The sequence below is a fragment of the Crocuta crocuta genome, unplaced genomic scaffold (assembly GCF_008692635.1).
Source record: "Crocuta crocuta isolate KB4526 unplaced genomic scaffold, BGI_CrCroc_1.0 scaffold102, whole genome shotgun sequence".
Lineage (NCBI taxonomy): Eukaryota > Metazoa > Chordata > Mammalia > Carnivora > Hyaenidae > Crocuta > Crocuta crocuta.
This window is the reverse complement of record NW_027530019.1, coordinates 1,392,485-1,416,010: the sequence shown is the minus strand read 5'-3', so window position 1 is coordinate 1,416,010 and position 23,526 is coordinate 1,392,485.

Below are 23,526 nucleotides of genomic sequence, written 5' to 3'. Positions count from 1 at the left end.
CTAAGTTTTAGCTAATAGGGGACATAAACCTGGATTTTTTTAGGAGACATAGTCTTCCTAAGAGAGGGCATGACATGTTTCTGCAAAGGAGTGGGGGCAGTGTCTTGTTCTTACCCTGAACCCAGAGGAGGCTGGGTTAGGAATGGTGTATGACTGGCTGCCTAGAGATCAGGGTGTGGGTTGGGGCCATTGTAGAAGGGTCCTTGTCCTACTATCGGTGCTATATGAATGAAGCTGCTACTTTGTTTTGGTGATGTGACTGAAGACACAGGTCCTCCTATATTTCCATAGCCACATGGCTGCTCTTTCCCAGATTCTTACATAACCCTAAGGAGGTGACTAAGATTAGAATATCACAACTTGGGGCATCTGCGTGGCTCAGTCGTGTCAGCATCCAACTTCAGCTCAGGTCATGTTTGTGAGTTCGAGCCCCACATTGGGCTCGCTGCTGTCAGCCTGTCAGTGCAGACCCCACTTCTGATCTTCTATCCTCTCTCTCTGCCCCTCCCCCACTTGCACTCTCTCAAAAATAAATAAACATGGGGTGCCTGGGTGGCTCAGTTGGTTGAACGTCCAACTTCGGCTCAGGTTGTGATCTCGTGGTTTGTGGGTTCGAGTCCCATGTCGGGCTCTGGGCTGACAGCTAGCTCAGAGCCTGGAGCCTGCTTCAGATTCTGTATCTCCCTCTCTCTCTGACCCTCCTCTGTTTGCTCGCTCCCTCTCTCTCTCTCTCTCTCTCTCAGAAATTTAAAAAAAAGAAAAAAGAATGTCACAACTCTATGATTAGAGGCTTAGAGCCATATATGACTTTGCTTGGAGCATTTAAAGCTTGATTGAAATTATATTTTCTACCTGAATTATGTGGAACAAATGCATACTCCTTCCATTTGCATGTTTGTGTAATTCTGTGTGTATGTGAATGTATTTGTTAGTCTACATTTCATAGTACATGTAATATGAGATGAAAGGGCAGGTATTAAGAGTTGCCAGACTTATCAGATAAAAATAACAGATGCTTAGTTAAATTTAAATTCCAGATACACATGATAAGGATTTAAAATAAGAATATCCCATGAAATATTTGGGATGTATTTATATAAAAATATATTCAGTGTTTATCTTAATTCAAACTTAGCTGGAATGTTTGGTGACCCTATCAGGTATTTATGTCTGTGTGTGCATGTGTATGTGGTAAGGTGTGTGTGTGTGTGTGTGCACACGTGCACGTGCATGCATGCACAGGCACGTGTATGGGGGCTGAACACTCTGCATTACTAGATTAGTTATTGTAATTTACTTTTTTTCTTGTTTAACATAACTAAGGTTTCAAGGAGTCCTGGAATGGGGATAAGGAGATATATCCTAAAAGCCTGGGTAGAAAAAGCTTCCCAAAATTCAGAGACTTCAGCTCAATAGCTGGAAGAACAAAGCTGAGCGAACTCTTAACTTCAGTGGAAAGGGTTAGTTTCCAGCTATGCTTCCAGGGCCAAATAAAGGCCTGAAAGGCCTGAAGGGATATGGAGTCCATCAATGTGTTCTAGTTAGGTGTGATGGAAACCACATGAGCCAGAGCCAAATTTTGTGTTTGCTGTGTGAGCCAGCACAAGTTGTTTAACCTCTCTGAGCTTTAATTTTACTGTCAGCAAAATGAAACATAAGACCTTAGAGCAGTGTACCTATGGAAAAGTGCCTGGCATGTTACAATAATTGTGAATGTTTTCCGATTCCCTGAGGTATCTTAAAACACACTGGGATAAATCAAGCATAATATTCAGCCAACTTCTGTGTGTCTCATCCCCTTCCCACCTTTTCCTCCTTCTCAGTGGGGTCAGCCTTTGATACACAATATCATGCCAGCAGTGCATAGTAGTGGTATCTATTATTTTGTATACTGTAGCACACTATCTAGAAATAATGACATTTAGCCAGGCAACAGGTATCAGCCAAAACTGTTCCATGTAAGCCATATGTCCCAGGCTTATCAGGACTTCCCTTTTAAGAGCTTCCTTGGGTCTGCTCACATTCCAGACCTTTCTAGGTTGGATCTCCTTGTATACAAAGGGGCATTTCCGTAAAAAAGGCAGCCTGCCTCCCTGGATAACTGTGATATTCAAGCCAGTTTATATAGAGAAGTTTATTCTCAAGTTCCAGGGCTAATGTGAAAGGCCAGAATCTTAATTCTTCTTCCTCCTTCTGAGCAGTCCGGCAGAATTCTGAGGATGGTATCTGTAGTGTGCTCCCACTGTTCCAGCACAAATAGCTCAGTTCCTCCTGTTGGCTATACCAGGTAGTTCTGCAGTAGGATACGGCTTGGACCTAGGCATTTGGAAGCTTTCTTCTACTAACTTGGGTTGATAACTGCTTCATTGAAGTAGTTCATCCATTCATCCTTTTCCCTCATGACTACCATGTCACCAGAAGAGAATTAAATGTCCATAGATTTAATTAATTCTGCCCTTGTAAGCCAATCATTGCATGCTTTCAAGTGCATATTTGCAAACACTAGGGATCTCTTTGACTTGATTCTCTGTGCCAGAGCCTCTTGTGTCCATAATCCCTCCAGGTTTATGCCAGTTGGCTGCTTCAAAGGACCAATCATCTTGGATGGTTCCACAGTAAAGACTTTAAGTTTCTCTTCAAGGCCAGACTGAAAGAGCTCTTTTCCAGCTGACTTGGTTTTATCAGCCACAATAACAGCCAGTCAGTGAGCTATCTATGGACTCGTGCATGGTTGATCCAATTCCGTTGTTAAGGTGCCTGAAATAACATTAATCCCATTGATTGCTTCACCATTAATGACAATCAGCCCTTATGATGACCAAAAAAAAAAAAAATCCTTATTTGATTGGGAAATTATCAATAAAGTCGTAAGCATGACATATAGATATGGCCCAAGTGGGTCCCATAGGACTGTTTTCCCCCTTAATTCCAAAAGATGAGTCTTCCTGATTGTGATTATAATCAGAAAATGGCACTGTGTATAAAGGGGAAGGGGAACCGAAGGGTGAGAGCCACCTTAAGACAAATGATCTTTTTCTCAGTGAGCACATGTAAGATTTTTGCCTTGATTAGTGATCATAACCAAAAGGACTCTCTCTGTTTTAGGCCTCCTAATTGCCATGAATTTATAGTAATCACTTCATTCCTTACAGAGACCCACCTGTTTTCTCAAAGGCAGATAAGCTGGCAATAGCATCTGGAATAGTCCGTAATTTTAACACCTATCTTGAGTCAGTGACAAATGAGCTGAATCAGTGCAAAATGATTTCCTGCAATCTGCTTTTTTCTTTCCATTTTCTTCAAATGTAAGGAAACATATGTGTATATGAAAATATGTATTTTATATGTATACACACACACACATATATATATATATATATATAAATATACATTCCTCACATCTTTCTGGTTTGTGTTCATTTGTTTCTTGTTTGAATAGAAAAGAGCAAGTCTGATTCACACTACTCATTAAGAGGAAGAAAAAATGTTTTACACTCAGGTTCCAAAATACACTTCATTTTAATTTTAAAAGTAGGTAGGGGCTAAGTTATACATTTTTTTAAGAATAAAAATGCCCCCCCCCCAAAAAAAAATAAGAAAGAAAAAAAAAGAAAAGTTACATTTAAGGCGCCTGAGCGGCTCAGTCAGTTAAACAACCAACTCTCGATTTTGGCTCAAGTCATGATCTCAGGGTTGTAGGATAGAACCCTGCATCACACTCTGTGCTGGGCATGGAGCCTGCTTAAAATTCTCTCTCTTTTCCTCTGCGCTTCTCTCCTGCTCATAGTCTCTCATTCTTTCTCTAAAAAAAAAGTTTCAAAATCTAAAATTACATTGAAACATTAAACTTATAAAATATAAGAGAAAGTATCCAAAAAGTCATTTTGTAGGAGAAAAGACAATTGTTTATAGAATAAAAGTTCAGAATGAATAGAGAAACACGAGAATGGAAACATACAAAGTGAAAACATTAAAAAGTATTGACATGCAAATCAACAAACTATTTCTCCTGTTGGAAAACAAACTAATTTATTATGTCAGTAGTGTATCTATCTTCAGATAAAAAATATGCTTTTTCCAATTTGGCTTTTTTGGTTGTAGGGAAGTATGATCAGATTATGCAGGGTAGAGAAATAGAAGCTAAGGAACCAAGCTAAATTAGTAGTTAATCTCTCTCATTAAAGGACATGTCATGGATAAATCCAGATTCAAAGCTCATCTTTCCTATTTCTGGTGGGCTCTGCATTTCTCTTTTATTCTCTACAAGGACAATTATTATCTATATTAAGATTTTGACTTCTGCTTAACTGGCAGAGATGTGAGACTAATGATGACTGTTCAAGTCTGCTTCACCTTTTGGCTTAGATTGAGAAACTTAAAAATAAATGGCCCTGTTTTATTTTTTAAGACTAAGTTATTTAGCATAGTATCGACTAGACTCAATGAAACAGAATAACAACTGTGATGTTATGCACCCGATCTGATAGAAGTTTGTGATTCAAATTATGTAATCTAATTACCTTTCACTTCTTAATGAGTCTACTGAATTAAACTTGACCACAGAAATCAACTTCTTATACTTGAAGAAATACTAACCTCTTATTTTACCATAGGGGTGACAAATACTAGTCCTGTAATCAGATAATGGTTTTATGGAGGGAGGAAACTATAACCAAATTTTCTTTTGAAAACTCAAATTTCATTTAAGTGGCAACTAATATTTATGGTCTTTGAAGTATAAAATGTTTACCTTTTAAGAAAAAGAAGTATATCATTGTGTTCTGTAATTGGAAAGAAACAGCAGGCTCTGAGACACTATGCTGTTAAAAGATCACTCGCGCTACGTGGTGAATGGTTCTCCTCACACAGGACAAGCTTAGTGAGGCTGGATTCAAGAGAGTCATGCTCTTGTTTCAGAAGCTATGCTTTTGCTCTAGGTAAAGCCAACATCCCAACTCCTCTATGACTTCATTTCCATTCAGTCCTAACTTTCTTACTCAGTGACTCTATGATTCTGGAGTGGGAGAGATTTATTTCCTCTAGAACTTAGTTTCCCATCTGGAAAATAGGGGTTCGAGGCTTGCTCAGTGTTTCAGAAACATTAATTCTGTCGGCATATCCTTAAACAATGCTGTTCATACAAGCACTGTCTTTGGTGTACCCAGATTTAGCAAAGCTCAGAGCACTCTAACAATTTGTAAGTTACTCTATGATGGTGCATCAGTGGCAGCCATGCACTGTTGGTTGTGGAAAAGGGAAGGTGTAGCTGAAACATCCGCTTTTCCCCATTCATTAAGGCTTTCACTATGCAAATGACTGAGAATTAAGTTTCTTTAGATATAACTTAGAATAATCTCTAATTTAAATATATGTTTATATATATATTTATATATAATATATATAATATATTATATATGTGTTATATATAATATATTATATATGTGTTATATATAATATATAAATATATATATATTGAGAGAGTGTGTGTGCAAGCAGGAGAGAGAGGCAGAGAGAGAGAGAGAGAGAGAATCTTAAGCAGGCTCCATACTCAGAGAGGAGCTCGATGTGGGGCTCAATCCCATGATCATGAGATTATAAACTGATCAAACATCAAAGAGTTGGATACTCAACCAACTGAGCCACCCAGGCACCTCTAAATATATTTTTAAAGTACTTTGGTACTCTATTTTACTTAACAAATTGTGTTTTATATTTCTCCCAATTGTTTAGGAGACCTAAGTGTTCTGTGAGGCTGTAATAAGGAAATGCAGGATCTCAGAAATAAGAATTAACAAAATGTTGTTATATGAGTAAATATGGTATGATTCCATTTACATAAAGTTTAAAACAAGGGAAATTAACAGACCGTGAATGAAATTTGACCAGTAATTAATATTCTTTGGATGGATTCAGACTGGAGGGGCAGGAGGTGGACTTCTAGGGTTCTGATAAAGTTCTGCATCTTCATCTGGGTAGGATGTTCAGTTTGTGAAAACTCATTACACTGTATGCTTAATATATGAACACTTTTCTATACGGTTGTGTTTACTTAAAATGAATACATAAATAAAAGATATGCTAGGCTAGTTGCCCTCAAAGGGAAAAATAGCACAGAATAACATCAATATTATTTGTTGAGTATTAACCATGTGCCAAGCACTGGTAAAGGTTTATGGATACATTATCTCACTGAATTCTCACAGCACTATTAGAATGCTATTATTATCCCCAGTTTACTGATGAGAAAACCACAGAACAAACAGATAAATTAAATTTGTCCAAGGCCCATGCAGGTAGTAAGCCGTTGAGACAGGTCACAGAATGCAGACTTTTGATTGCAGAGTGCATGCTCTGAACCACAGCACTTCAGTAATTGATGCACACTGTCATGGCCCCAGGTGTGTCTGGGGCAAGTACTTTACTGTCCCACAGCCTCTGTTTCCTTCACTGCCTCTTTTACAGCTCCCACACTCTGGTTGCATTTCTATTTGCTCAGATTCAAGTGTCTTCCTGCTTCCCTTTAGGTTCTTGCCCCTCCTCTCAGAAGAGCTCCCCTGAGACAGCCCAATGAGATATTAACATACAAATAGAACTTTAAACTGAAGTACAATTGCAGAACCCTTCTTCTTTCCTTTGTGGGTGAGCTGATGCTGCATGTGAGGGTTGCCTGAAATTGTTCCAGGACAATGCTGCTGTTGTTAATACTCAGCACAATTCTGCCAATCTTCAATCACCTTTGCTGCACCCTTGCCACCACCCAAACAGCGCCCTGCCATGCTGCTGCAGTATTCATTAGGATGAGATTTTACCTGGATAATGCCTTTTGAGGAATGCATCCCAGCATTTGAGGCAGCTCCCAGCAGAACAACCTGCCATTTGTGATGCCTCCGTCAGGTTAAACATTTTAGATTAATCAATAAGTAAATGGCAAATAAATGGCATGAGCCCCATGTCCAATATAAATGAGATCAACGGAAGAAGCAGAAAAGGGCAGTTTCGGCATTGTCCAATATGCCTTGAGCATGCTGCCTTCAGCTCTGTCTACTTGAGGTGAAATATCTAGATGAAAAGTGAACAGTGAAGTGCATCATCCAGATGTTTTAGAACATCAGGGTGTCTGGCATCCTTTACCTTAACACACTGACTTCATTTTGAGGTGCCAGAGGTGCTATTGTTCTGAGTCTCTGTCACCCAGAAGAAAGGTCATGACTCTGGCGAGCTGTTCTCCTTCCTACAATATAAACCAAACCGGCCCACCCCGGAATACACTGGGATGAAAATGCCGAGGCCAGCACAGAAGCATCCCTGGCTTTGAGACTTTGCCAAACACTGCCCCCGGTCTGTGTTTCATAAAGAATTCCATTCATTTCTCCCAATTCTTTCTGCTAATTTACTTCAGTTACACTTTTCAGATGTGTAATATCTCATTCGTGAGGAAAAATATGTTGCAGCCAAAAGAGCTGACCTTCATGCGTTTTCAGACTCTCTGCTGTGTACCTGACAAATGAGGCACCAAGGCCTTTCCATATTCTGTTTGGGGGTCTATTGGCTGAGGAATCCTTGGTCATCCCACCTGCCTGGCGTCTAGGATCATGATGAATTGTCTCCAACTCTAGCCTCAGATTGTTTTTTAACATTTAATTTAGTTTCTTCCTGTGCTTGGATGAACATGGCCATGTTATGGATTTCTGCTCTAATGTACACCAGCAGGCTGGAAGAACAAGCCTCAGCAAGCTGTGGAAATTAGAGAGGCTGGATCAATAGGCAAGGTCATGACCCCCCCGGCTCCGATTCTGTACACTGTCCTGAAATTCTCTCCCTTGAAAATCCTCCTGCTGCTTCTAATGTGAATCCGTGTGTATTCCCAGAGTGGAATTCATGTAAACAAGGCTACCCCAACCTCTCACATCTCAGGGAGGGACACCCATAATCACAAACACTGAAAAATTTCTGTAAACAACAGCCTAGGAATATAAACATCAAGGCATTTGCTTTATGTGCAGTTTGTTAACTCCATTGTCTGAAGACCCTTTCATAAGGAGGACAAATAGATGAGGACAAAGAGAAAGCAGACCTGCCAATTCGCGAGCAAACCTTTAAGAAATTATCCTCTATCACACATATACCTTAAACAAAGGGACACAGTCTCCTGTGCCTACGCCTTGAAATTTTTATGGAACATAGAATTATAAAAATCAACCTGATTTAATGCCTAAGAACTATCTCTGGGCTCAAATACATTGAGGAGAAAGTATTTGAAAATAGTTTAAAAGATAGCAGCTGCTAATACAAATTTAGATCTTGTCAATGTAAAGGACCTACATTCCCAAACACAAAGCAACATCTGTAACAAACTCGTTTTCTATCTGGAGATTTAGAAGTTGATGTTGTTCCGAGTTATAATTTTCCTGGGTGGAAATAACTAATGCATCAAAACTTCAAACCTGCAAAAGCAAACCCAGTACTGGTAATTTATCATATTCACTAATCACTGGTTCTAAAACAACCTGACATCAAAATGATCAATTCTAGAAAAAAAATCTTAAAGATCTGTCTTTTTGAAGAGAAGGTTAAGAATGTGCCAAAAATGGGAGAAGGGAGGTTCAGATCAAGAGGAGGGGTAGGAGGCCTCAAGAGCTGCTAATCATCTGGAATGTGGGTGCTACTTTCACTTGGTAAATCTGAAGCCACAGAGCCCAGAAAAGTGGGATCTCTTTTATTTGGAGAGTAAATTCAGTATGTGATAAGGCACATCCTTATCTAAACCTCTTATTCAGGAACAACAACAGGAGCCCTTTCTATACAGCCCAGTAATTCTACAATATTTGTAATTTGCTTCAGAATTTAGGTACCTGGGTCATATTCAGAAGATGACCTTTGCCTCATTTGTGACACACCACTGAGCAAATCTCCTGTTTCTATTATGTCAGAGATTTTTAGATGAAATAGTGTCACATTTAAAATCTTCAGATGGAAAATTAATTTTTTGAGAATATTGCTTTGTACATAAGAATGAAGGTCTTTGCTGAAAAAGGATATTATTTACAAGAAGTCAGAAAAATGAGGATGTTTTCTTTGTAGCACAGGGACTAATTGCAAAAGAGAGGAGCTTAATCTTGTTCTTTGCTGCTAGTTTTTTGACAAGAAAATATACTCTATTTTCTTTGTAGGTACTGAAAAAATTGTATTTTCTCTTATCCTTTAAGAGTAGCCTTAGTTAAAGATGTACATATGAATAGGGTATGAGTAAAGATTGGTGAGGGAATGTTCTAGAAGACACAAAAAGGAAGTGATATGAATTAATTTTTTAAATTTTTTTTACTACTACTGGTGGTATTTTTCTATCCCATTTCTCAGTGAAGGCTTTCTATTTGGAAGTAAATTCTAAGTTTGATAACAATGACAGGTCACAATGAATATTCGGATGAATAAATGGCAGTTTAGAAAAACTAAATCTAGAGCAGGATCTAACCTAATCTCAAGAGTATCTCCTTTTGGGTGAAAGAAGTTATGTCTGTTTTTCAGATGAGGCACCGAAGACCTTGAGACAGTTAGATGTCTTGCCCCAGGTCTCCCATTGAAGGGTACAGAGCCCACCGGAACCCGTGTGTTTCTTCTTCCTGATATAGGGCTTAACCTTCACATAAGGTGTGACCCATTTCAGGACTCTAATTTAGGATTCTACCTCCCCATGCCAGACTCTGCCTTCTCATACAGGGATTTACCTTTGTTCTGGCAATTTAATGCTCCTTATCTAGTTACCCCTAGTGGCTCAAAACAAAAACAGAATTTATCTGTTGTTCATGAATCTGCAATTTGGACAAAGCTTGATGTATATAGCTCATCTCTGTCCTACGTGGCAGAGGCTAAGGCATCCTGAATCATCTGGAGGCTCCTTTACTGACATGTTATGTTGGCTGGAGCCTCTGTTCCCTTTCCTGGTACCTCTCTACATGTTCTCTCCACCTGGTTTAATGTGGACCTTCTCACAACCTGATGGTATGGCACGCTTTCTCAGAGATGAGCCAGTGTCCCCCAGAGACCTAGCCTTGGAAGTCCCGTAGCATCCCTTCTGCCTTACTCTATTAGTTGAAGCAATCACAAGCCACTGCCCCAACTCAAGGGAGAGAACATAGACCTCACCTTTCAGTGGGAGGAGCCATCACAATGTAAGCTATTAGAAAAGGAGATATGTAGGAAAATGCAGTCTTCCATTATCTGTCTTCTGGCCATAACAGTTCAAATACCCACACATGAAAATATACTCATGCCTTCCCTCTAGTCCTACAAATTTCATCCCGTTGAAGCCTCAGCTTAAAGTCTGGGATTTCACCATCTAAAGCAGATGTTTAAGAGGAGAACCATTGTCCAGCGTGATTCCTCAGTTTCAGATTCTGGAGACCTGTGGACCAGAGAGACATAGCTGCATGTGAATAGGTGGTTCATCTCTACTCCACTTGACAACAGATAAGGTGGCTATAAGGCTGGGGACTGGGATCATCTAAAGTATCATTCAGTCACATGTCAAATAGCTGATTCTGGCTATTGGCTGAAGGCCTCAGTTTCTCTCCAGGTGAAACTTTGTGTTCTCTTGAGTTTGGGCTTCCTTGAAGCATTCCTTCCAGCGTGATGGCTGGCTTTCCCAGAGCAAACATCCTAAGGAGAGAGCTAGCTGAAAGCCAATGTCTTTTTGTGAGCTGGCCTCAGAAGTTAGAGAGCATCACGCTGCTGCACCCTATTGGTTAGAGCAGTCCCAACCTCTTGCAGATGCAAGTGGAGGACCCCTAGGCTTCACTGTCAGTAGGGGAGGCCTCCAAAGCACACTGTAAGAAAAGTATCTGGGAGGTATTATTTTGGTCATTTAGGAAAATGTAATCTGCTAGAATAGTTTGCAACTGGTACCCTTCACACTGGAGCTGAGTGACTAGCAGTCAGCGGTGCTGTAGGGGGGTATTCTACTACAGGTAGAAGGTTTAACTAAATGACCTTTGATATTTTTTCCAACTCTCTGATTACGACGCTATGAAAAGGCCAACTGAACCTAGGTATTCGGAAGGTAGCATGCAGCCCAGCTGTGTAGCTTTGTGGCATATAAGAAAAGGGGCAGGAGAAACGGGACGTATGGATAAATTGAAGGTGCCAAGAGTGTAGTTGTAGGATTGTCTACGTCCAAATACTATGCGCCTGTCTGCTAACAAGAACAATGGACTGTGACCTCAGCCAGAGTCCTATGGTAAGGAAGATGGCAGCTTATACAGGAGTTTATTTTAAAGACTAATACCAGGGTGAAACCTGAAAGCTCCAGTTGAAAGGGGTTGTACCGTCTGCTGGCCCAGAATGTAGACACATGAAAAAGGCTATAAACCTTTGGACTAATAAGAGTTAAATTCAATTGTGTGTATCAAAGGTCTTTATAAACTGTAAAATAATGCATCAAAGTTGTTTATTGTGTTGGGATTTCCATTCATACAGCAGAGACTTTTGCAAACCAAGCTGAACTTTCTTTTGCTTTCTGGCCCACACAGATTGCTTACCTTTGGTCAGATTATCTTTCCATGAAGTGGTTTGTCTGTGTACCTTTCCTGTAAGGCCCTTTCTTAATATTCTTAGTCAATCAGTTTGGTTAAAATAACCAATAGCAGAGGCTATGTCAGTGGACGCAGCCTGAGAGTGTATTGCTGTGAGTCCAGTCCGCTCGTTGTCTCATATTGTGTCCTTTCCTCATCAGTTTTTCAAAACCAGGCACTTTTTCTGCTGCCCTTCACTGGGCTGGCTTCCAACAGTACGTTGCTCTGGGGCAGAATTGTACTGGCGAATGCATAATTCAGTGGTTTGTACTTTGCATCTATTAACCATGGCACCAAATGCAGGAATGACACAATGGTGAGGCTTTTGCTTAGATAGTGTTTTTTCTGAGTGAAGCTTAACATTCAAACCAATTTATAGTTCCTTTGCATAGTAGATAAGTATCATAATAGTCTTTTAATAGATGACTCGACGGAAATACATACATTTTAAGGTCAATGTCACTGCAAATTATTACAGAAGGTCCAATTCAAGGGTCCTAACTCTCCATGTCTAACTTTTACTACTAGATTATGCATAGTACATAGTAGGTATTCAATATCCATTGAAATTTATTATATTATCAATAGGCAGTTAAATAAAATGCAACTTCAAGGCTTTTTTTTTAATCCAAGACTAACTTAAAACAGACTCATTCAACTGATTTGAAAATCTCTGGCAGAATAATAACCATTATGTTTCCATTGGATAAATGATGGCAACCCAATAAGGTTTCAACTAACTAAATATCATGTTTTTAATAATATTTTACTTGCCTTATGCTGGTTTTGGAAGTAGCCAAAGAGCTATTGATGTAAATCTTTCCTTTCCATATCTTACACTTTAAAGATTTTATTTATTTTATTTTACAAAGTATAAATATTCATTATTCTATTCATTCATAGAGTAAACCTAGGGATCTGTTGGTATGGATATTACTCCCACTTAAAAGATAGGAATCAAAAGACTAGAAGAAATTTATTGGGATTTTGATATTAGGCTGATTCTCTGGTTTGATTCTCTATTATCTATTATTTTTAGGTAACAAAATAATAACACTAGCAATAATAATATTTATAACAATAACTACTCATTATTGGGCATTTATTGTATTCCAAACTCTGTGCTAAACACTTCACCCACATTATCTCATGTAATCTTCACAGCAGCTCTTGAAGGAGACACTGTTATTAGTGTCATTTTAGAGATGAATAAACTCAAACTCTGAGAGTTTGGGTAACTTGTGACAAAGTGCTAAAGCTAGTAAGTGAAAGAGATGGATTTTGAAACTATGCCAAAGTATTTAACCACAACACTGTAAAATTTCTCATGCCAGGTACCATGGGAAAAAAACCTGAGATGGTGGGAAGAAGTGTGAGTAAAAAACATGGACATGTAAAAACTTTTTTTTTTTTCTAAAAAAGCATTTTAAATTACACAGTTAAGATTCAGCCATTATGTGGCTGAAATCCTTACTCCTGGAAACTTAAAGCTGCCTTCCTGCCCTCATTACAGTGTTACAGACCAACTGATGTTCAAGTAGGAAGGAATGTGCTCTGGAGTGGATTTATATTTTATAAGATGGAATAGGCCATTTTCATGCCCCATTCACTCAGGCCTGTTCTCTATCTGTATTCTGATAACACCTAAACGTCTGTCTATTCAAGGGTATCATCCAACTTGGACAGGCCAGCCTGTGTAAACCACACTTTCCAGTTGCCTGGTTATCATTACTAATGTATTAGAATGCTTTCTGAGAAATTCTGTGGATCTTTCAAACTAGTGAACCGCAATTTTCTTATTCAATGTCTTGTCTCTAGAAGTTAACCTTCTTGTTTAATGTGATCCTTCTCCTCTGCCTCACTCTAGCATTCATGGCCTCCACTGCTTGCTGCACACCAGCTACTGTCATTGATGCTAAAGGCAGTGATGGAAAATTTTTATAAAGAAAATTTCTTTGGAATCTCTTTTGTTCAGATCTTGAGAAAGCAAAATTTTGAGAAATAGCAAATGAGTCTAGGAGCTTAACTTAGCCTTACCCTGGGATGTCAAGTTACATATAAGATATCTTAATCCAAGGGTCAAGTTAAGCAGAGAAAGACCAGGGTCTTGAGTTCCATTATCATGATACTGTGCCCTATTAAACTTCCCATCACAGTGTTGAAGATCACATGATGACTGATTTTCTAAGAGACTCAACAGTATGTTGAATCAACATTGCTGATGGCTGGTGTGTGTGCACGCATGCGTGCATGCACGCGTGCGCGCGCGCGCGCACACACACACACACACACACACACACACACACTTATGGCCCAGATATGCTTCCACTTTTCTTTTCTGAACCTTAAATATGACCTGGGTCCAGACAGTTTCATTTCTTTTCTTTTCTTTCTATCATTAAAATACATTTCCTCTTCAAGTGTTCTTTCTAAAAAAATGGGATAATAGGTTGAAAATTCCCCTAAATTTCTTTGTACCTAAACAGGAAGCTCCTACAGTTTTCCATCTACTTGCCACTCCATGTCATGTGTAACCATATTATATAAACAACTTTAGGAGTGTAGATTGTAGTGAACTGAGATTGCCAGAGTCTGAATGTTTGTGTCCCACAAAATTCATATGTTGAAATACTAACGACTAAAGATGATGGAATAAGGAATTGAGATCTTTGGGAGATGCTTAGGTCATGAGGGTGAGGCCTACATGGATGGGATTAGTGCTCTTACAAAAGAGACCCCACAGAGAGAGATCCCTCACCCCTTCCACCATGTAAGGACACTATAAGAAGTGAATGACACAGAAGAGGGCTCTTACCTGACTGTGGTGGCACTGTGATCTTGGACTTCCAGCCTCCCAACCTGTGAGAAATAAATGTGTTGTTTATAGACTACTATATAGACTATATTTGGTGGCATTTTGTTACAGCAGCCTAAACTAAGATGGGGTTTCTCTATAAACACCATCATCGTTTTTTCCAATTTATTTTTTTGAGAGAGAGAGAGAGTGAGGAAGGGGAAGAGAGACAGAGACATAGACAGAGAAAGGGGAATGAGAGAGAAAGAGAGAGAGAATAAATCCCAAGAAGGCTCTTCCCAAGCAGGCTCTGCACTATTAGTGCAGAGCCCAACATACTCATGAACCATGAGATTATGACCTGAGTTGAGGTCGAACACTTAACTGATTAAGCAACCCAGGCACCCTATAAATACCATCATCTTGAAGGAACCTAAAATTTCTATACATGTTATCCTTAATTATCTGCCATAGTAATGTTTTCAAGGTTATAATGATTTCTTTCCAGCTAAATCCAAGGGATGTCATTTGACCTTTATATTTTTTCTTGCCAATTCTTATGATTATTCACCATTCATTTCAATCTTGTGAAAAACTTTTCCCTAATAAATTGTTTCCCTGTTTTTTTCCCACCTCTCTGATTTTTTTTCTCCTCATATAGCGGCATCAGTTTTAGCATTATTTTGTTGTTTGTTTGTTTGTTTGTTTGTTTTAATAATTACTCAAATGTGGAGTATCCAGGTACCAGGACATAATATGAAATCATACAGGGCTCTTTTTAAGGCCTTTATACATAATTTACTATGACATGCTAGATTTTAAATTTGCCTGGGGCCAATGATCCCTGTATTACTTTTAATTTTTCCCTTTTGGAATGGTAATATCTATCTCATACCTGTCCACTTTGGAAAGAGAAATTTTTTGTTTCTAAGAAGTTTGTTATTTAGATGGATAGAGATTTTCTTTGCTCCAAAATGATCCATGCCTATAATTTTACCCTGTCTTAATTTGGGTGATGAGACCAGGCATTTTTGAGCTTATGGTATTTAGAGAAGATTTTTGTACATCAAATTAATGTTTTAAAAGCTTGAGACTTTAGGAAATTTTTGTATTGGGTGAATGTGTTTTGTGTGTGGGATGTATTTTATTTTGGGATGGCCAGTGAGAGGATTTCATTGTGTTTAATGGTGGCTCCCTCAAAATGTACTCATGTGGAATCTGTGAACATAGCCTAATTTGGAAACAGATCTTATTAAATTATAAATTTGATTAAATTATTTTTAGATAATATAATCCCATATTATGTGGGTGGGTCTAAATCCAATGACAAGTGTTATTGTATGCAAAAATCATGACGATGTTTGAGACACAGTGAGTAGAGGCTTTGTAAAGAAGGAGCAGCTTGAGGGCACCTGGGTGGCTCAGTTGGTTGAGCCTCCAACTTGGATGAGCTCAGGTCATGATCTCATGGGTTGTGGATTTGAGTCCCACATCGGGCTTGCTGCTGTCAGCATGGAGCCCACTTCTTTTTTTTTTTTTTTTATGTTTTTTTTATTTCTAGGAGAGAGAGAGAGAGACAGCGTGAGCAGGGGAGGGTCAGAGAGAGAGGGAGACACAGACTCTGAAACAGGCTCCAGGCTCTGAGCTGGCAGTCAGCACAGAGCCCGACGCGGGGCTCGAACCCACGAACCACGAGATCATGACCTAAGCGAAAGTCGGACGCTTAACCGGCTAAGCCACCCAGGCGCCCCACATGGAGCCCACTTCTGGCTCTCTCTGCCCCACCCCCACTCACAGCGCTTGCTCTCTCTCTCTCTCTCTCAAAAATATGTAAACATTAAAAAAAGAAAAAGGCAGCTTGAAGTTATGTATTGCAGGAACCAAGTATTGCCTGGAGCCTCTAAAAATCTGGATAAAGAAAGAAAGGATTCTCCACTAGAGACTTTGGAGAGAATGTGGGCCCTCCTCATAACTTTTGTTTTTAAATAGTTTATCGTCAAGTTGGTTTCCATTNCACTGTTTTCCAGAGGGACTGCACCAGTTTACATTCCCACCAACAATGTAGAAGGGTACCCGTTTCTCCACATCCTCACCAGCATCTAGAGTTTCCTGATTTGTTCATTTTCGCCACTCTGACTGGCGAGAGGTGGTATCTCAGTGTGGTTTTGATTTGTATTTCCCTGATGATGAAGGATGCTGAGCATTGTTTTATGTGTCTTTTGGCCATCTGGATGTCCTCTTTGGAGAAGTGTCTGTTCATGTCTTCTGCCCATTTCTTCACTAGATTATTTGTTTTTTGGGCCTTCCCCATAACTTGATTTCAAATTTCTGACCTCCAAACTTTGAAAGAATCAATCCCCACTAGTTTCTTGTTTTTTTATTTTTCTATTTTTATTACTGATAAATAATTGATATACAATGTTATATTAGTTTTAGGTATATGCCATAATGATTCAACAGTTCTTTGTGTTAAGCAATGCTCATCACAATGAGTGTAGTTACCATCTGAGGGACCTCAGGTTTTTTTTTTAATTTTTACCTTTTTAGAAAGAAATCAAGACCACAGTGTGCAGGGAGAGAAGATCTTAAGCAGGCTTTGTGCCCAATGCAGAGCTTCATGTCGTACTCAATCTCACAACCCTGAGACCATGACCTGAGCCAAAATCAAGGGTCAAACACTTAACTGACAGTCACCCAAGTGCCCCAACCTCAGTTCTTGCTTATCAGCTTTAATTTCTCCAAAATCTCACCCTCATAGTATTTACCTAGTCTTGGAGTTTGGTACCATTGTTGTGTAGATGACTTTGTCATCTGCCTCTCCAGTTTAGTTTTGTAGCCTTTATCCCGCTGTTTTCTTAAGATCAGCATATACCAAATGTAACCCATCATTTCTCCACCCAAATTTTTGTTTCTGTTTTGATTTGTCCATTTCTTTTTTTTTTTTTAATGTTTATTTATTTCTAAGAAGGGGGTGCGGAAAGAGAGAAGAGGGCTCTGTGTGGGAGCCAGAAGCAGGGCTCAAACTCATGAACTGTGAGATCATGACCTGAGCTGAAGTTGGACATTTAACTAGCTGAGCTACCCAGGCACCCCTTGATTTGTCCATTTCTGAGAAACATTAAGATTAAAATTTAGGTGACTGTGGACTGATATATAGCTGATAAAATTAGAAGAAAGGGATATATGCAAGAATTTTCTAAGGAAAAAATATAGGATTTAATGACTGGTGAGATGTAAGGAATGATTCAAAGATAAAGTAATTATTAGTAGCCTAAGTATATCTTCAGTGTCCTGGAAATAGGTTCTAGACCACTTTTGACCCCACAGTTTGTTCATGCCTTACCTCCTTTCCTTGCCAGCCAACACACTTTTAAAGAACAGCTCTGTTTTATTTTTATTTTCTACCAAGCCAACATAGCTGTAGAATTTTGTTAAAAGAATGAGTAAATGCAATGAATTGATCTCACTTTCAACTTTTCCTGAGGAGATTGATGTGAACTTCCAGTGGCTGCCAGCAGCTTTGAAAGCTCATTCTCTCAATTCAGGTCTCTGCTGACAACTTTTGGATGCCACTGTTTCCAATTTGTGGTGAGAATCTAAAATCCACATGATTCTTTCAGCAGCCCCCCGATCTATGTCAAAACTCTCTTGGAAACACAAACACTCTAGGTCTTGGTTAACCCCTACTGAGGGATCTGACCCTCTTCTGCTATTTCCACCTTCATTCACCCCTTCACCATGGCATTATGTGGCTCCTGTAGTGGGTGTAAACACAGTCCCCCAAAAGATGTCCACAGTCTCATCCCAGTAACCTGTGAATATGATAGGTTACATGGCAAAAAGACTTTGATGGTATGATTAACACTTCGTGGGGATATATCCTGGATTAACCAGGGTACCTAATGTAAGCACAAATGTCTTCATAAGAGAAGAGGAAAGCACAAGAGTCAAAGGAGGAGATGTGATGTTGGAAGCAGAGGTCAGAGTGGCATTGCTGGAAGGAGACCACAAGACAAAGAATAAGGCCAAGCTTGTAGAATCTGGAAAAGATAAGGAACAGGTTTCCCATTAGAGCTTACAGAAAACACGTAGCTCTGTAAGACTAGTTTTTGGATTTCTGAACTCCAGAACTGTAAGATAATAAATTTGTGTTGTTTTAAGCCTCTAAGTTTCTGATAATTTGTTAAAACAGCTGTAAGAATCTACTATTCCCCTAAACCAATATTCTTCACCAATCTGTTACCCTGGGTCATTGCTTAAGACTCACCCTTCTGTTTATCCATTTTCCATCAGACTCTAACCCCCAGATTTCTCTCTGCTTCCTCTGATCATCTATCCTCCTACTGATTCTCTTCTCAAATCGTTTCAAATCCACGAAGTTCTCTAGGCTTTCTGTTACAATGCACACAAACTCCCTTGTGTTCTCAGGCTCTTCACCAAAAGCGTTCCCTAACTGCTGGCTTTAACTGTGACATGCTCTTTCCTGAGCACACTAACATCCATGAAAGTGCCTCAAGAAGATGTCTTTATCTTTCTTACATTTCCAAATATCTCATTCCCCAAAATGTACAGCTTCTCAAACATTATACTTCTGCCCTTGTGTAAAAATCCCTGGTCCTTATAGACTACTCATGATATTTAGCTGCATCACTTCTTGTCATTCCCATCTTCTAGCCTTATGGTTACTTCCTCTTCATTTATTGAAGATTTTAAACCTGGATCAGTGAATTGTATCTCTGTCCCAAGCTCGGCTGTCATCTTGGGAATTTGAGAATTCTTAAGAACAGTCTATCCTCAACAATCCATTTCTTGATCTCTTATACTCCAGTAACCTTCACCTCAACTCTAACCATTAATTCCCAAGGCCATATTCTGGGCCCTTCCATGACTTAAAATTTCTTCTCCTCTGGAATCCTGCATTCAAATATAGTACAAACAACTGAGTCAAAAAATTAAACATACAAATAACCAAAATGTATTATCTAGCCCCGCCACACCCCGCCTCACAGGAGATATTTGTTCTTCTCATGGTGCCTGATTTAGTTAATGGTAGCACCATTCACATCTGTGTCTAAGATAGCACCTGTATACTGTCTTTAATTCTCTTTTTTTAATGTATATATTTTTTTGAGAGAGAGAGAGAGAACCAGCAGGCAAGAAGCAGAGAGAGAGGAAAAGAGAGACAATCCCAAGCAGGCTCTGTGCTGTCAGCAAGGAGCCCAATGTGGGGCTTCAACTCATGAATCATGAAATCATGACCTGAGCCAAAACCAAGAGTTGGAAGTTTAACCTACTGAGCCACCCAGGTGCCCGGGTACTATCTTTAAGTCTACCTCTGTCTCCCAGTTTTCACTTCCAATCAGTCACTATAAACTCCTGTGGAGTTTACCTTTATCTCTGAAGCCTGTCCTTTTATCTCCAGCCCCATCATCATTACACTAAATAGCATTTCTCCTGGATTACTGCTGATTTCTAATTGTTCTCTCTCCAGCTTACTCTCAATATCACCTAAACTCAATTATTTACAGATTTTGGTTGATATTTCTGAAATATGTTACAATCATGTTAGTTCTCTGCTTAAAATGTTTCAAGAGTTTCCCATTGCCTTTGTAATAAGGTTCATCTTAATGTATCTTTAATGACTCACTGCTGCTTACCCAGGTAGCTTCACTTGGCGTACTTGCCACGTGCTGTCTTTTCTCCCTGCTACAACCCTTAAACAGACTCATTCTGAAGTGGTGAACTACTTTCTTTTCTTTTTTTTTAAATTTTTTTAAATGTTTTGTTTATTCCTAGGAGAGAGAGAGAGACAGTGTGAGTAGGGGAGGGTCAGAGAGAGAGGGGGTCACAGACAGAAAAAGGCTCCAGGCTCTGAGCTGGCAGTCAGCACAGAGCCCGACGCGGGGCTCGAACCCACGAACTGCGAGATCATGACCTAAGCGAAAGTCGGACGCTTAACCGACTAAGTCACCCAGGCGCCCCTACTTTCAGTTTACCAAACTAATTTTGCTGTTGGTGTCACTTCCAAGATTTTCTACATGCTGTTCTCTCTAGCAATAACTCTGTTTCACACCTTTACTTATCTGATGGCATTATATGTTCTTTGGATCTTAGGAAGCCAATTGCTTTTTCTGAAAAGGCTTACTTTATTTCACATCCTTTTTTGAAAAAGGCTCCCTTTTGATGGAGCAACCTGTACATACATCTGCTCTAGTACTTGTCATTCTCTACAACAACTCTCTTTAGTTATCTCTCCAACCAGTTCATAAACTTGAGGAAGCACCATGTCTTTTTTAATCATGAAGCCTCAGTGCATGACACAAACAATCCATAATTTTTACTGAAGTAACAGATTAATTAAGTATAGATTTGTGTTCCTAGACACACTATCTCTTATTTTCTTTACTAACTTGAGGCTTCTTATATTTATCCTAATTGGAGCTAAATTTAACATCTAGATTAAATAATGTCTTTAAAATTTTTTTAAATGTCTATTTATTCTTGAGAGACAAAGAGACAGATCATGAGCAGGGGAGGAGCAGAGAGAGTGAGACACAGAATTTGAAGCAGGCTTCAGGCTCTGAGCTGTCAGCACAGAGCTCAATGTGAGACTTGAACTTGTGAGCAGTGAAGTCATGACCTGAGCCAAAGTCTGACGCTTAACTGACTGAGCCACCCAGGCACCCACATTAGTGCTTTAAAATAAATTCATCAGGGACACCTAGGTGGCTCAGTTGGTTAAGTGTCTAACTTCGGCTCAGGTCATGATCTCATAGTTCATGAGTTTGGAGCCTGCTTTGGATTCTGTCTGTCTCTTTCTCTCTCCTTCTGCCCCTTCCCAATTTGTGTTTTCTCTCAATCTCTCTCTCAGAAATAAACAGTTACATACATACATACATACATACATACACAAATAAATTTGTTCATTATTAGTCACAGGATCAATTTACATGCTTTTTGAAAAATTAGAGTACATGCATTTATAAGGTGAACATATAAACTTGCAACAACTGTAAATATATCTTCTAGACTTGAGAACTGCTCATAGTTTGAGAACCTTTTGATCATCATTAAGATCTATTCTACCATTAACATTCTCTGGTTTTATTAGTTAAGGTAATTTCCATTCACTAGTTAGACAAGAGCTTCTCCCTCTCCTTAATTCAGCATTTCCTAAATTTTGTATCATGGAAACCTAATGATTGATTGAAAAAGGTATTTCAAAATAAGCAGTTTTGGTAAATGCACATAGTATTAAATTTTTTGTTTCTTTATTTTTGAGAGAAAGAGAGAGACAGAATGTGATTGGGAGAGAGGCAGAGAGAGAGACACACACAGAATCTGAAGCAGCCTCCAGCCTCTGATATGTTAGTGCAGAGCCCAAAACGGTGCTTGAACTCACGAAATCTAAGATCATGACCTGAGTCAAAGTGAGACACTTAACCGACTGAGCCACCCAGGTGCCCTGGGAAATGCACATCATATTATCCTCTTAGAGATGCTTAATGTGTATAACTATATTAAAGGCTCTGTGAAATATTACAGTACAGAAGTTTGTTTACATGATTTAATTCAGCATTTCCCAGCATTATCTGTAAATGAAGCAGTTTTCCCCCCAATAGAATACTATTAACATATCCTATCTTGGAGCACTGATTTGAGAAATCATGGTTTGTAAACACTTTACTACTAGGTGGGACACTCTCAGCCTAGGGGACAAGAGATCTGAGAGCACCACATCCCACTGGTGTTTGCAGGCATTATGTATTTATCCTCAGGTGGGGGCAAATGCTGAGTAGATGTGCATGGCAGTATGAAAGAGTTTGATCTGGAGAGGTGGCCATGCATGCAAATCGCATACTCACTGACACAAATTTGGGGCATTGTAGAGATAATGAATAATCCATCTGACTTCCCAAGTTACAGTGTAATTGCAAATCTTTCTGTCCTGAAGATATAAATAATCATGCTCTGCATTTTTTCAGATGCTGATCCTTAAGAAGTGCAATTCACACAAGGAGGCTGATTCTATGCCATCAGAGAAGCATTCCTCTAAGAATGGGTGCTTTCAATGTGGCGTGATGAGTTTTCTGCAGACACCTCCATAGCCCTTCGCATTCCAGCATGTACTAATCCACCAAGTTTGGCAGAATAAGTGCAAAAGATCTCAGTCATGTTCCTGGTTCATCACAGACATACTTAGTATCTAAGACAGGCTAGAGAGGAGATGAGGAAATTCTTCTGGGCGTACCCGTAAGGTCAACAAATTGGAAAAAGCCACAACTCACCCTTGGGAAGGATTAAATATGTTGACATCCTCCAAATTGATTTACCTAGATCAGACCACATGTTAATGAGGCAGGCAAGTTACTCTAATTCATGGTTACTATTCTGAATGCAGAGACCTTTTCACATTAAAGGGATGGGACCATGGATTCAAATGAGCATTGCTTACTTATGGGTTGTCACTCACCCTCCCTGGACCAGTGTCCTCAGAGCCATTTACAATCATTGTCATCTGAAATGCACCAAAAAGAACTGGACATTCAAAGAGCACAGCTCCCAAGAAATGAAGTGAGTTTTCTTCCTGTTATCTGCACCTCTGAATAGAGGTGCATGAATGCTCTTAGCCAGCAAAGTGTGAGCACTTAGATTTCCTCTGGGTGCAGACATTTCTAAGTGCTCTAAGAATTTCTATTATTTGAAGGATCCCTTGAAAATGTCTCAGTCACTTTTCAAGACTGATTCCTCAGTGGCACTGAACAGTATTTATACCACAGATGCAATGTATACAGATCTCAACTTTGTCCAAATTGTGAGTTGGGAAGGATACTTCATGATTTCATACCTATCCCTGGGCTTTACCTATACAAAAAGATAAAGTTCCTGCCTACATGAAAGCAATATTTATCAGTATGTTATAATTCATACACATATGGCACTTTGGAATAATCAGCTAGTTAAGTTTCCCTGATAGGTAAATAAATACATGAGTTGAAGAGCCAGATAGTAAATATGTTAGGCTCTGTGGGCCATGTGCTCTATTGCAGCTTTTCAACTCTGCTGTTAATAGTGTGAAAGCCACCATAAACAGTGTGTAAACAAATGTGTATTACTATAGTCCAATAGATTTTTATGTATGGGCAACCCTGAAATTGGATCTTC